Source organism: Leucopleurus acutus (assembly GCF_964270905.1).
Source record: "Leucopleurus acutus genome assembly, chromosome: 16".
NCBI classification, from domain to species: Eukaryota; Metazoa; Chordata; class Mammalia; order Artiodactyla; family Delphinidae; genus Leucopleurus; species Leucopleurus acutus.
In genome coordinates this window covers 8,041,559-8,056,753 of record NC_139158.1, presented here as the reverse complement: position 1 = coordinate 8,056,753, position 15,195 = coordinate 8,041,559, and the positions used below count along the sequence as shown (strand labels likewise).

General features: G+C 50.2%; 1 protein-coding gene across 10 annotated transcripts in view; it reads right to left on the bottom strand.

Annotated features, from left to right (window-relative positions):
* Nucleotides 1-15,195, bottom strand: part of CUX1 (cut like homeobox 1) — a gene marked incomplete at its 5' end in the record, with an annotated part of 375,083 nt that overhangs the window by 102,254 nt on the left and 257,634 nt on the right. The window lies entirely within an intron of this gene.

The following is a 15,195-nucleotide window of genomic DNA, read 5'->3' as shown; positions in this document are numbered from 1 at the left end:
CCCCCCTCCCGACCCCGCAGCCCTGTGCTCAGGCAGCTCCCACCACGTGGCGGGCCCTACATAGCCTGGACGTGTGCCGTCTGCCCCGTCACCCTCCACTCCTGGGAACCTCATCCCCTACTTCCACCCCCACCCCCCAGCCCTCCTCCAACGCTGCCAGGGGCTCCATCTCAGGAGGTAGCACAGCTCTCCCTCCCTGCCAGGGTGCGTCTCTTTCACCCTCATCCCTGCCGGCACAGGGCCTGGCATCAAGCTGGAGGCCAGGGTCCTGAACGCGGCCTGTCCTGCGAGCAACGGGCCAGTGGGCCAGTCTATTCCCTGGGACAGGTTGGGGCACTCGGACGGGCCGACTCCAGGGTTCTTCTGTCCCCCAAACCTACTTCTCTGGTCTTGGCCATCCACCCTTAACATAGAGAGTGGGACAAACTACCCAGGCCCTGGCCGGTCCGGTTTTGCCATTTGCTGCATCGTGTGTTCTCTCCTCTGGCCCCGAGGCTTTTCCAGCCTTCACGGCGCCCTGCGATTCAGGGCCATCTCGTCAACTCCCAGCAGCCCACACGGGGGAACAGATGCCTTGTGATCAGGTTCACCGATCGTCGTATCTGGTTGAAACAGTATCCTGCTTGCAGACTCGTCCGGGAAAAGTCCGAAACAACTCATCAAATGGCCTAGTTACACGAAGCTCTTTTTAGGACAACTTCGTGAAGCAGGCAGTGTCTCTAAGACAAACACCCAAACTGGGCCCCCGCAGAGAAATGCTGGGGGCCGGGGGCGGCTTCAATTACAAAACATCTTAATGCACCATGGCAAACAGAAACCTCCAAGATCTCAGAGAGAAACTGCCTCGACTCCAAAGGGTAAAACCGTCACTGAAAGCGTTTGGTCTTCAAGTGACAGAAAAGGGGACCTGACGGCGGCCAGGACAGAAAGCTTTCTTGACAACCTGCTGATGGAGTGCAAATTTCACTGCGTATGAGAGGCAATCAAAAGTTAACAAACTTCTCTTTTAAGGCAAGTCACAACTGTTAAGTGAAGTTTTGAACTTTAATCAAACAGTTATGTACTACGTATTTACAAAGTCCAGATCTACACGGCCACCCGCCCAGCCTGCCGGCGGCTGGCGTCATCCGAGCACTCTCTCCCTCGGCCCGTGAATGTTTTCCGACACCTACAAGCTCCCTGGCACCGGCAGGGGCCACGGGAAAGGCGCAGGCAGACGTGGCTCCTGCACAGCCCCCGGTGCCGCGTTTACAGAGGGGGACAGGAGCCCCCCGCCGTGGCTGCTGAACACCTGAAACGAGACCTCCAGGTGCCCCATCTTCTTCTCTCTGGCGCACGTCAGGGAGCTGGTGGCCAGGGGCACGGCCTGTGCTGGGGGAGCAGAGATCCCGAGCATGGGGTCTCAGGGAGGGTTTTCCGAATCTCTCCTGTTGGGTCCTTTGTGAGCCCTTTCGTCTTTAATTCTGGCTAATTTATCTTCGTCATTCAGATGTTTCTTCTGCTTGGTTTGGGTCTCCTACTATCTGGCTACTGTTGGCCCGTCTACTTCCGTCCTCCATGTCGTCCAACTTTTCCTTACATTTGCTATGTCCCGATCCTTTCCTGCTCCTTCTGGGCGGCTCTTCAACTTGGCCCCCTGTAGCTGTGCTCAACGTGTGATCCATCTCTTCCCTCTGCTTCCTTAGTTATTCTGTTCTTGATGCCTGTCATTCCCACTCCGTTCATTATTAAAGTTATTCCTTGGTTTTGCTTTATGTCTCCTCGAGTGTATTTCTCATGCTTATTTTGTACGTGGGGCCGATCTGCCTGTCTTCAGATCACATACGCTGATGGGTTTGGGGGTCTGTCTTCCAGACAGGGGTGTGCTCCTCTGGAGCCTTGCTCTTTTCCCCGGGGGAGCCAGCTACTCTTCTTGGCAGTGTATATGGGGGAGGAGGGAGGACAGAGAGGCAGCCCCGCTGTGTGTCTCTCAGGATGAACTGAAGGCACACAGCAGTGTTCAATGTCTTTTGCCGAGTGAAGGAGGAGAGGCAGGGGATGACCCCAGGCCCCCGGAGTAAACACTGATAGCTCCCCTCCACCAGAAAAATCCTCTGGCCAGAGCTTCCCCTTCAGTTCTCAGCATTAGGAGCAGGGGATCCTCCCGGTACAACTCCCCAACCTCTGCTCTGGAGATAAGGGGTAGAGATGTGACTGCCTGGGGGCCCACCCTCCCCTGTTTTTATCCACTCCTCACTCCTTGCCTGGCCACTGCCATTGGCCATGGGGCCAGGACAGGGTCAGACACAGGCCTGGGCTAAAAAAGAGAGGGATTCCCAGGGGTCTGGCTTCACCTAGAGGCTAGATTGGCAAAGCTGGGACCTGCCGGGTCTGCGAAGTGGCACGCAGATCTGGCCAGGGTCAGGGGGCCTGGGTGGGCTCGAGCGCCTCCTCAGGTGAACGGCTTTGGACGGTCATTACAATGCTTAATATCCAGGAAACAACGTATCATCTCCAAAAGATGTCACGTCACTTATTAAAAATTAGTCACATTTAAACAGGAAGGTGTCTTCTTGGCAGTCTGAGGCAATCCCTGGAAATGAATTTCAAGTTTTTCCATCTTCTCATCAGTTTAACTTTGGTTACTAAGCAACTGCTAAGCTGACCAAAATACTGAATGTGATAACAAGTGCGGCCCTTACCTTTCATTACGAGAGCAAGTCTCATATTTCCAGAGCTTTCAGCCGATAATGCCCACATTGAGCCCTGCTGTTACAGAGTCGGGCAGTTCAAAACCAGGTACCCTGGCGACTGCGGGGCCCAGAGGGGCTGCAGTTCCCCTTCACGGATGGGACCAGAAGCCCCGGAAGGAGGCAGTGGAAGGAAGCAGGGATGCAGTGGGTGAGGAAAAGTTCAGATGATCATTTTAAAAGTCTGTAGGCTCGTGATTCACTTTCCCAAGGGGCACGCTTTTTAAAAGGTGAGAGAAAAATACAACTGGCTGGGTACTGAAATGTGATCAGGGCTTCTGGAGACGGGAAGCGCAGCCCTTGGTGCTGGCCGACCCGCCGGTGCCGGCTGCATTTTAGAACCCGTCTGCCACCGGGCCTGTACGACCCACTTCTCACCAAACTGCGGCTCGCACCCGCCCCTCAACGACACGACTCCTGCCAGACAGCTGCCCTCAATAAGTAACATGAAAGCGCGCAGAGGTTAATACTGCCAACTATAAACGTTATCTGAAAAGTACAGCGATGAATTAAACGGCATGTGCTTTCGCAGCAGGATCGTCAACAAGACTCCGAGGGGCTTTTCATTCTTTTCATTTCGCAGGCTCAACTACCACGTCAGGATCTGGAGCCTGACATTAGTCTAAATCATTTATTTTCCAAAGTCCGTAATAACCACAGGTATTGTTTGCTCAGCAGAACTATTTATTATAAAAACTTAGTTCTCTCACCTTTTTATGAGCTGACAGAACAGTTTTCACTGATCTATTAACCTGTGCTGCAGTATGCTCTGCTCTGGCTTCAAACCGCGGATCACTTTGGCCTGGGCTGGAATATGCAGTTCATTCGATCGGTTCCCCACAGATCATTCCAGGGTATTCTCTGGGCTGGCATGTGATTTTTATGAGGAACTTAAAAGGACACGGCCAAGGCCAACGGCCGGGAAATCGTGTCCACGATGGAAACCCTGTGTTTCCTTTCACACTAGCCTCCCGAGCGAGCGCTGAGGGATGGCCCCAGGGCAAGGGTGGAGCCTATTTCAACCCCAATCTTACCATCGGGAGCTGTTAAAACAAAGTAAGTACGTCTACAAGGCAGTTGAAAAAGCGTCCAGGGCGACCTTCAAAGGTCAGTGTACCTTCTTGGACCCAGGTCAAGAGCCAGTAGTCTCAGTACTAGATTGTAAAGTTCTTAGGTATCAAAAGAAGAAATATGTGGAATTCCCTGGTGGTCCAGTGGTTAGGACTCCACGCTTCCACCGCAGGGGGCACCGGGTTCGATCCCGGGTCGGGGAACCAAGATCCCGCAAGCTGCGACGCACGGCCAAAAAAGGAAGAATATCTAAAGATTAATTCTCCCTGCTTTAAAAACAAACAAAAAATTTCAGTATGTTTGGTAAAGCAAACGCTCCCCCCACCACCGGCTGCTGTGTCTGACGCCTGGGCCGTCAGGAAGGCGGGTCACTTTCCAGGCGGGACTCTGAGTCCCCGAAGCAGGGCTCACTGGACGGTGCACAGAAAGAGCAGGTGGGAGAACGAAGAGAAGGAGGCAGAGGACCAGGGGTGAGGAAGGTCTCTTGGCTCTGGGACTGGCATCTCCTTGATGGGGGGCGGGTCCAAGCTCCCAGGTGCCAGGCTGGCAGTGCACTGGGCAATGGCATTCGCCTTATCGGGAGCACACGGGACAGAGGATGCACATCCCAGGAGCTCAAAGACATGAGACCCTGTAACTGCCTGCTCGGGGTGGGCGCAGGGAGGTGAAGGCGCCCAAGGAATTTTGGTCCAGTGACAGCCCAGACGAAGGGACAGCGGGCTTTGCAAACAGGAGGAGAGAGCCTCTTGGAGAAGTGGACATCTGGTCTGCATCCCGGAGGACGAGTCTGCTGGGTAGAGAACAGCAGGGCAGAGGGACGGACAACCAGACAGAACCAGACCACAACGCGGTGGGGGCCCTTCAATCTTGCGTTTCCATGGCGTCGAGCCCCCCGCCCCCTCCCCGCCCATCATGACAGGGCAGCCTCTTTCTGCCCCTTCTTTGCTTCCTATTTCTTTCTCTCGTGATGGCAGAAGCCATGCAGAGCCCTGTCGCACAGCGAGGGTGACAGTGGAAACCCTGCCTGTTGTCTGACGTCACGGGCGATGCCTCCAATGGTTCACCGTCAAGCACCTTAATCATTTTGGACTTTAGATACATATGTTTGTATTTTGTTAACGTGACAGCCAACTGTTCCTATGTTATTGAGGCTTTTTAATAGAAGACGGACATTGATTTGATTAAGTACCTTTTAAGCATTTATGGAGCTAATTAGCTGGTTTTCCTCCTCTGACTCGCTGAAAAGGTAAATTATACGGACAGTCACCTGCTTCCATTTGGTTGTGGGTATTATGCATTTAACGTGCTCTGAGTTCTATCTGCTAGTATTTTGTTGAACATTTTTTTCCCCATAAGTATTGATAGATGAGATCGCCTCTCGTTTCTTTGGTCTTCTCTCCGTCAGCTAGTCACACGAAACACTTGGAAGGCATTTCCTTCTTTCCATAGACAGAGTGACGCTGTCACAGACTGGATGCCGTTACTCTATAAAACCTGAACCCACATCCCACCTGTATGGTCTCAACACATCGCCTGGCAGGCGAGGCGAGCCCCGCGGAGTCTGCACCCAGGCCTGGCTCCCCTCGGCCGCCTCCCGCCGTCGTCCCCAGGCCCGCGGAGCCTGGGCCCCCACCTCCCCTCCTGGTCTGCGGCCTCCTCTGCCTGCACTTGACTGTCCTGCTCTCCCCTGGGGCAGGGCTCACAGCCAGCGTGCCCTCGATGGCGCGGTGGGCTCCATGAGCTGTTCCTTGGCCCCCTCCCCTGCTGGTTAGACCCAAAGTGTCTTCTGGGCCAGGATCCCTGCAGGGAGCAGAACCCACTAGAGAACTACTTCCCATCAACACCTCACTCCTCTTCCAGCCTCGTTTCCCACTTTTCCAACCCTCCAGTCTTTCAGACAAGGAGGCCTAAGTGCAGAACTGCTTCTTCAGAGCTGCTGAGCTGGGGCTGAGCCTTCACCCTCTGTTAGTGACACGCATTCTGTGCATGTCTCCTTTGGCGGCTCAATCAGCATACACCCTTATGGGTTCTTCAGTCTTGTTCTGTTCCTTGAAGCCACCACACTTGCCCGCACGTCTGTCCCCTCTGCTGAGGTCCCCATAGGGGGCTGCTGTTTACATCCGGTCCTCAGCTCCAGGGGCTGTCGTCCTCTGAGGGTCTCCCGGCAGCCCTGCCCCGCATTGTCCGCTCATTTATTTATTTTTATTTTTTTGCGGTACGCAGGTCTCTCCCTGTTGTGGCCTCTCCCGTTGCGGAGCACAGGCTCCGGACGCGCAGGCTCAGCGGCCATGGCTCATGGGCCCAGCCGCTCCGCGGCATGTGGGATCCTCCCGGACCGGGCTACGAACCCGTGTCCTCTGCATCGGCAGGCGGACTCTCAACCACTGCGCCACCAGGGAAGCCCTGCTCATTTATTTTTACTGCACTTATTCCTGCCTCTGAGTATCTTGTTCAGATATTGATGACGTGTTTATTCACGGTTATGATCCCAGAGAACACAGCAGGCGCTCCCTAAGTCCTGGCCGATGAACGATGCAGACCTGCGACGGCTTTGCTTCCTCAAGTCCACCCGGCGTGTGACAGGCAACAACCCAATGGCTGGTAATTTATAAATTTATTTATTTTATTTTATTTATTTTTGGCTGCGTTGGATCTTTGTTGCTGCGCATGGGTTTTCTCTAGTTGCGGCGAGCGGGGGCTACTCTTTGTTGTGGTGCGGGAGCCTCTCATCGCGGTGGCTTCTCTTGTTGTGGAGCACGGGCCCTAGGCATGCGGGCTTCAGTAGTTGTGGCTCGCGGGCTCTAGAGCACAGGCTCAATAGTTGAGGCTCTAGAGTGCAGGATCAGTAGTTGTGACGCACGGGCTTAGTTGCTCCACGGTATGTGGAATCTTCCCAGACCAGGGCTCGAACCCGTGTCCCCTGCATTGGCAGGCAGATTCTTAACCCCTGCGTCACCAGGGAAGTCCCTGGCTGGTATCTTAAAGAGCAGAAAGTATAGGGCTGTTTTGCCAAATTGTAAATACGACTTTCAAGGAAAGAGTCTGTAAGTTGTTTTGGCAGAAGAAAAATAATTCGCTTTTCTTACCACTTTTTGTAGCCCTTGAAAAAGAGGCAACACTCTCCCTGGAAGAAAAAGTATATATAGACCCAGGTCCATGGGACTGTGAGCTCCTGGAGGGCAGGGCCATCGGCCTAGCTCCCCGATCCTCCCCGTGCCCACGGAGCTGGGTGCAAATCGGACTCAACACAGATTGGCCGGGGAGGCAGGAGGAGAAAGCATCATTTGTGGAAGGGTTTTCTTGACAACCTCCAGCTGTATGATTGGTCCTCTCTCTCATTTTCCACCCAGTGAAGCCACCTCTGCTTGGGGGGAGGGGGGGGGGGTGAAGCTACCTGGCATCCTTCCAAGCCCCCGATCCAATGTGTCACCCGGGAGCCGACCCTCCCTCTCTGATCAAATCGAGGTCTAGGCAGAGACGGTTGTAGAGCTTGACTGCTGTCAAACCCTCTGGAAAAAAAAAAAAACCCTCTGAAAAAAAAAAAAGTGGTTTTTACTCTTCTTGGAAGTGAAACTGTATTGAGAGACAGTTAAATGGCCAGAAGGTCACCTCTGCCTGCTCAGAAATTGACCACAATTTATTCCTTTTTATGACCATCATATTTAAATGTAAATGATACAAGTAACAGTTAAAATCAATGTTTGTTAAGCCTCATCAACCCCGAATGGGAAGAAAATTTCCCTTCTCGCCCCACTATTTAACTGACTTGTTTACATGAAATAATTTAAATAAAATCTTACTTTGGTTTAATCTGAGTCTCTCACTGACCAATGAAGTGGTCTGCTACTGTCCACATGGGGCAAATTTCCCACCTGTGCCAAACCAACAGGGCAGCTCCAGCAGGCTGGTCACTCCCTGAAGTATGACCCTGGTGTGATCAGAAACAGCCTGTGACCATCACTCAGGCTTCAGTCCTCTCCGGGCAGGGACCCAGGACAGCTGTGGCCGGAGCGTTAGTTTACAAGCTGCTGCTTCTGAGATCATGGAAGCCTCTTGGGATGAGCGTCTGGATTACCCTTCGATGCTTTTCGCCATTTCTCTAACATTCTCTAAAACCGTCGCTCTAAAAGCAGTGGGGAGCAGGCTGGATGCGAAAATCCTTTTCTTCCCTTAAATCAAGTGCCATGAGGTCCTAAGTGGGATGGAGTGACTGGAGGTAAAATCAGGGAAACCAAGGGCTAGAGCCACCAGAGTGTGGCTGGCACCGCAAACGGGTCGGACCCTCCCCCACTGCCTTCTGGTCCTTTGACCTTGCGCAGATCGGGGCGCGCGACAGCCATCTGTACGGGAGGAATAATGTGGCCTTTCTCAAAGAAACTGGCACGAGGCTAAAATAAGAGTACCGATGGAGCGTAAAAAAAAAGCAAACTTCGTAAACCCACGCACATATTCATTATTATTGTCGTGCACGAAAATCAGGATCTTTCTCTTCTGGTCAGAGCTAATTTTCAACACCCAAGACCATTAGGTGAGAATCAAAACCACCTGTGAAGTGGGTTTTGCCCCCCCCCCGCCCCCCCCCCAGACCTCCAGCCTCAATCTGATCAGACCTCTAGGTTCAACTACGAACTCGCAGGAATGAGAAGACAGAGGAATAAGCTAAACTACATCTGGGGATGCCAAGGGCAAGATCTAGACTGTGGGAAACTCTCCAGGACAAGTGAGCTGGTTTCTTTTGCAAATAGATCGAAAGGAAAAGAAAAAGAGACGGAGGGAGATCTATAAGATGAATGAGACTTAAAGATACACCAACCAATCGCAACGTGCGGGTCTTATTTGGATCCTAACTCCAAACAAGGAAAAAAATCCCCATTTATGATGCTTAGGGGTAATCTGAAATTTCAGCATTGATGATATTAAGAAATTATTTTTTTAACGTGATAATAGTATGGTGGCTATATTAAAGAGTCCTTAATGTGAGGCTCTACACGCTAAACCATTTAGAGGTGAAAGGAAAGGATCCTTGAAGAAGCCTCAAGATAAAATGGGGGTAGGGGTGGGGACAGGCAGGCCAGGGATGGGATGACTGGGATCACCCAGTAGGAACCCAGGGGCTCTGTCCTCTACTGTCTGTTGGAAATTTAACATAATAAAAAGTAAGCAAACAAACAAAAGTATAAGGTGATAAAAAAGCATAGACCATCACAGTTTTGTGTCTCTCCATCAGCGCTTGTCAGCTATAAAGTCGGTACGTATGACGTTGACCACCGTTTGCACAGAAATGAGGTGACAGGCAGGCCTGTGCCTGGGACGAGGCTGCAGAGGGCCCCCTTGGAAAGAATACCGATTAGGAGTACTTTGCTAATCTTAGTCAAGTCAGCTAACCTCTCAGAATCTCAGTGTATTCATTAAAGGGGAGGGAACAAAACAGGCACGAAAAGCCCATCTCTGCAAAGAGAACGTGATTGAAAAATCATCCGTGGATACTCTTCTTTGCTACAGAAAACGTGGATCCTGGAGGGGACGGCCGAGTCCACCCTGCATCCCACTGCGAAAGGGGCTCTCAGGAGGCGCTGCTTCCATGAGGGCGCTGGAGGGAACCGAGGCTGCCACCCTGAGCGCCCGGACCCCAGGAGCTGGCTGATGGTTTTGGGAGTCTTGGGCACGGGACACGGCCAGCAGGGCTGCGGACCCAGGTTGCTGCTTCTTTCCTCCAGATTTTGACGAAATGTTTCGGAAGGGCTGCTGGTGCGCCACCTACACGTATTTTTCAAGCTCTACTTCACATATTTAGTGTAAAGTTTGTCAGCGTGTCTTTCTGGCAGCTGGAGAACTGCCTGCCCCATTTGAGCTTCTGCTCTTTCAAAACCGCCTTTCAGATTTCGTTTCCCTTTCCCTGTCGACTTAACCTGTAAGCGCCCTGCATCCGGCCGACAGGTGCCTCTGACCCTGGGCAGCGAACCTGCTGCTCTTAACGCCTCCCGCGGGACAGGGGACGTGCCACGACCACAGGTGGACAGGAGGACACTGCTCGGATTTCATAGGTGGGGAAACTGAGGCCGGGGCCGAGTGGTGGCTAAGGAGCTCAAGGCTGCAGCGAGTAGCGGTCTAGGGTAAGAACGCTGCTTTTATGCCCGAGTGTGAGGGATTCTAATTACCCCCTTTCTCCCCTAGGTGCTACTTGATAGGGGCTGTTAAGAAAAGGTTGGGTGGCAGAGAAGCTAAAACTAAGAAGAAGAAAAGCTCTCCAGCTGCATTCTAGTTATTACACTCAGGTCCCTTCCCCTCCAAGCCTAAGGCCGAGATGACTTCCTGGGCCTTCCTGGGCCCATCTAGAGGCTCGGGCTGTTCTCTCATCACACCTGCACCCCGGGGCCTTCTGACTACACATCTCCTGCTGGTCCTTCAAAGCTGCTTCCAGAGCCTCCCCTCCACCTGGTCTTTCCCCGGTCAATTCGGTGCTCAGCTCACCTGTGGCTTCGGAGGCCCTCGCAGCATCTGTCCACAGCCCCTGCCCCCTTAACTGCCCTGCACTTAAGGCAGCTGGTGGTTTGTCTCCTTCCCCCCGCAGGGCTGGGAAGTGAAACTGGAGAACCAGGCGGCCAAGGGCAGCAGCGCATCCCGAGGAAAGACGGCATCCTTCCTCTGCCTCTCATTGGCACCGAAAGTCTGCATTTCGGCAGCATAAGTGCCTTTTTTAGGGCAACTCGAGAATGAATAATTCAGCGGTTCCTCTTCTGCTTGTGAAGTGTTAGACAAACAATTCAGACGGGGCCAGACTTGCTGGCCCCACAAAGACCGTCCCTTCCCTTTGGTCTGACATCATCGGATTTGGCCATGAATCTCTCAGAACACCCTCCATCCTGTCTAATCACCAAAATACCGCAAAGGAAGTTCACAATACTCAGACATAGGGAAAAAAAACAGCAAGGTTAACTGCAACATAAAGTTTTCCCTCGTTGCCAAGCAAACAGTACATCAGGGTGTCACAGGAACACTGAACTCTGAAAATCCTATGCGGGGAATGTCTTAGTCACATCAGGTTATCGAGTCGTTGAGCTTCTAATTCAAATCCAAGCCTTAAAGAGGTATCTTCCCCGTGGAGCTCGAAGCCCGAACTCCCAGGATTTGCTCTGAGAGCCTCACTGATTCTGTGTCTTGTATTAAAGGTACCTGGAATACTTTTTGGACGTAGGTGTGATGAAAATTTGAAGTTAAACGAACGAACAACCTTCCCGGTTTTATGAGAGAACTCATTTTGGAAGGATTCTTACTGGACAAGTCAAACCCTCTTCCATACATTCATGGTTGGTTGGAACCTTCAGTGGATGGAACCCCGAGGATCCTCGGTCGGGAAGACACAGTCAGCAAATAACTGTCTTACAGCTCAGCTAGCTGTGCTCGTGACCACTGAGGTACAACGCAGCTGGGATTCTGGGCAGGAAACTGGATCCAGTCACTTTCCAAATGACGAGGTAGGCCGCTCCCTGGGTTTAATCCTTTATGGAAGGACCCAGGTGGTATATTTCTGAGTTTAGGAAAAGTTAAACAATGTGATGATAAGAACGTATCTCTGTTTGTGCTTTGGGGTCTGCCTGAAGCCTCCAGTTTGTGCAAAATATTGACTGTACGCCAGGAATAAAGGATGCTTATCACTATAGCTGATGATCCTGCTAAGCAGGAGTTGCTTTCTGAAGGCAACAGAAGATTCCTGGAAAATCCAAATAACTTTCAGGAATTCACCAGCAGGAATGTGTAGGTTCAGAGTATTCTATAAAGGATTGTGTCTCACTGCAGAGGGAGGTGGTGAGGTTAATGTAGTGAAATACAACTCGCTGCTGTGCTCGACATATAATGCAATAAGGGTACAGTACGGTAAGAGATTTTAAAATAAATATATGGCTTTTAGAAGGTTTCAGAAGGGCTCAATCGTTCTGCATCTGACACTGAATTTCAGTAAAAAGAGGGGACCTGGAGCAGGGCTGGACTGGAAGGCTCAGGACATTCAGAGAGTCAGTTAAGCTCTGTGGTCCATCTTCCTTAAATAGATCAGAAAGTTTATGACAGAGATGCTGTGAATTAGAAAAAAAAAAAAAGAGGATTAAGAATAAAGAAAAATGTTAAGAGAAGAGTGATACTGGTAAATGTAACTAGGCCAAATTCACCTATAAAAATAAAATACATATTTGAAGAGAATCCTAAACCTAACAAAATGTTGGAGAAACACACTTCAAGTAAAGAGGAAATGATTAACTAGATTTTTTCAAGAGGCTACGGTAAGGTTTTAAAGCCACACTAACCAATGTTATATGCAGCAAAATAACACTACAGAGAAAGAAGTCATACTAAGAGGCACAGCAAACAATAAAACACCACAAGCTGGGACTTGTCTTAAGTCACAAGGCGAGAAAATCTATAAAATACATAATATAAAAATGGAAAGAAATGCAATACATAGAAGTATCATCCTACTAGAAAACGAACTACACCATATGATGTAGGTAAGGGGTTCCAGTCACATGGAACCCGAAACCCAGGTCACATCTGAATTTAAACGGGGATCACAAGAGTGCGGGGTCTCACATAGGACAGACACTTAAACCAAGAGCCTCCACTGCTCTCCACAGACAAATAAGAGAGATGCCCAGGAAAGATGAAGATCAGATATCCTGGCTGTCACAAAAGCACAAAAATTCACTCCTTGTAGGTAATATGGTCACATGCTCACCAAATCCAAGGGGTTCACTTGAGCAAATGGGCACAGATGACCCAAGAATTCAGCAGAGTCCCACGTTTTTTGGTAAAGACAAAACACTAAGCTCCTATGTACCAGTAATAAATATCTAGAAAATGAAATAAAAGACTATCTCATCTACAACAGGGATACAAATATCAAACATGTGGGAATTAAGACAACATGGTATAAATTCCATCTATATAAAATCAAATCACAAAATGCTAGTGGCAAAGAAAGCTAACGATGACATTTACTATTTGCGGTTGCGTTAAAGATAAATGTAAGTTTAGCTCCCAAGTTGATTTATAAAACTTGGTAAAATGACAAGATGCATATAGAAAAATTAGGTGACCCCAATAACAGTAAACTAATTGTAGGAATTAAGCTAGAAAACAAAGAAACATTATTAAAACAGTTTGGTACTTACGAGAATGAAAAGTCAGATCAATGGAATGAAATTTCAGACAGAAATCCAGAGACACATGTAAGTACTTATATCTGATTTGTCCAAAGTTAAATACTGAAGGAAGGAATCATCAACATTATTGGGCAAACTGAGAATTAGTATGAAGAATAATAAACAGACACATACCTTAACCTCATATGCTATAAAAAAATTCCAGGTTAAAGATACAATAAATCATAAAAAAAACCATAAGAAAATGGATTGGGAAGGAAAGACCATTTTTTATTATTATTATTATTTTTTTTATTTTTTTTGCGGTACGCGGGCCTCTCACTGCTGTGGCCTCTCCCGTTGCGGAGCACAGGCTCCGGACGCGCAGGCTCAGCGGCCATGGCTCACGGGCCCAGCCGCTCCGCGGCATGGGGGATCTTCCCGGACCGGGGCACGAACCCGCGTCCCCTGCATCGGCAGGCGGACTCCCAACCACTGCGCCACCAGGGAAGCCCCCATTTTCTATTATTGAAACCATATTAATAATGATTAACAACAAGGTTGATGGGACCTATCTCATATATTTATACTACTGAACAATGAAATCACTAAAACTCGAAAGAAAATCAATTGCTAGGTAAAAGTAATGATAAATGCGAGTGAGTAGTTAAAATACAGAATACATGTAGAATTGCTACCCTGTTCCCACTGTACCCACGTTCATGGGTGATAAGGAAACACATGGAGAGTAAATACGCAGATGGGAGAATGTTGAGTCTTGCGCTAACGAGTATCAAGTTGAGCACCGACGAGCATCCGCGTGGCGCAGCAGAGAGACGGTGGGAATCGCTGCCGCCCACTGCAGTCCATCTCCCGGACTTGGCGCAGAAGGTCTGAGACAAGCTGTGTAAGCGCCCCAGGCCAGGCCGAGCTCTGGGTACACCCTGGAAATTGGGGCTGTGGGAAGGGAGAGAGCCTGTAGCACCTGCTGCAGCTGTTCCAAATGGGTTCTTCCCCCTGCAAAGGACACGCTAAGGAGCCTTGAAACAGCACCCCTTTTGCCCCGGTGAGCTCTCTTCTTGAAAAATATATAAATATAGTTTTTGGCCGTGCCACACGGCATGCAGGATCTTAGCTCCCTGACTGGGGATTGAACCCGTGTCTCCTGCAGTGGAAGCGCGGAGTCTTAAGCACTGGACCACCAGGAAGTCCCCTGAAAAGTATCTTAAAAAATTATTTTTCTAAACAAAAAATTCATTATGAAAAACCGAAAAAACCAAAATGCTGGCAGGCAAATCAAGAATGGTTACGTGAAGCCCAATTCACCAAGAGAGGAGAACAAAATCCTGCCGTCAAAGCGACAGATCAGCAGATCAGCAGGGGTGCTAAAAACTGTAGGAAAGGGACTTCTCTGGTGGCGCAGTGGTTAAGAATCCGCCTGCCGATGCAGGGAACACGAGTTCGAGCCCCGGTCTGGGAAGATCCCACATGCCCCGGAGCAGCTAAGCCCGTGCGCCACAATGAGAGAAGCCACCGCAATGGGAAGCCTGCGCACCGCAACGAGGAGTAGCCCCCGCTTGCCGCAACTAGAGAAAGCCTGCGTGCAGCAACGAAGACCCAACACAGCCAAAAATTGAAAAACAAACAAACAAACAAAAAACTGTAGGAAATAATATCAGGCCGAAAGGACAAAGGGGAGTGAGCAGAGTGGGATGTCCTGAGCACGTCCAGCCGCAGTGGCAAAGTGGGCACAGCCACGTGACACACGCGTGCAGAGCCGTGCGCATCCGAGATGTGTACAAACGTGTGTGTTCCTGGTCACAGAACTGGTTAGGTAGTGACAGAGCACATCTCAGATTTTCTTTTTTGCTACAAGGATGGCTAATTATTTAACTGCAAACGACAGAGACAGGTCCAGTGGACATGCACTTGGCATTCGTGGTCACTGCCAGCTTTCCAACGGGAGTCAGCCTGGAGGGTATCAGATATTAATAATGATAGTGGCAGCTAATATGGCCTGAACCCTGGCGAGGGGACCACAGAGCACTTTATTCACTCCTAGGAACTCATGGGGTGGCAGACGCCATTACAGGACGGAAACCCAGGCCAGGAGAGGTTAAGAGACCTGCCCGAGGGGCCGCTGTCGGAAGGGAGGTGGAAGCAGGTGCACCCCCGGATGTGGCTCCTGCACATCGTACCTCCTCTCTTGGGGTCTGGAGGCACGTTTAACTAAAAATCCAGCACAAATTGCTTTAAAGATA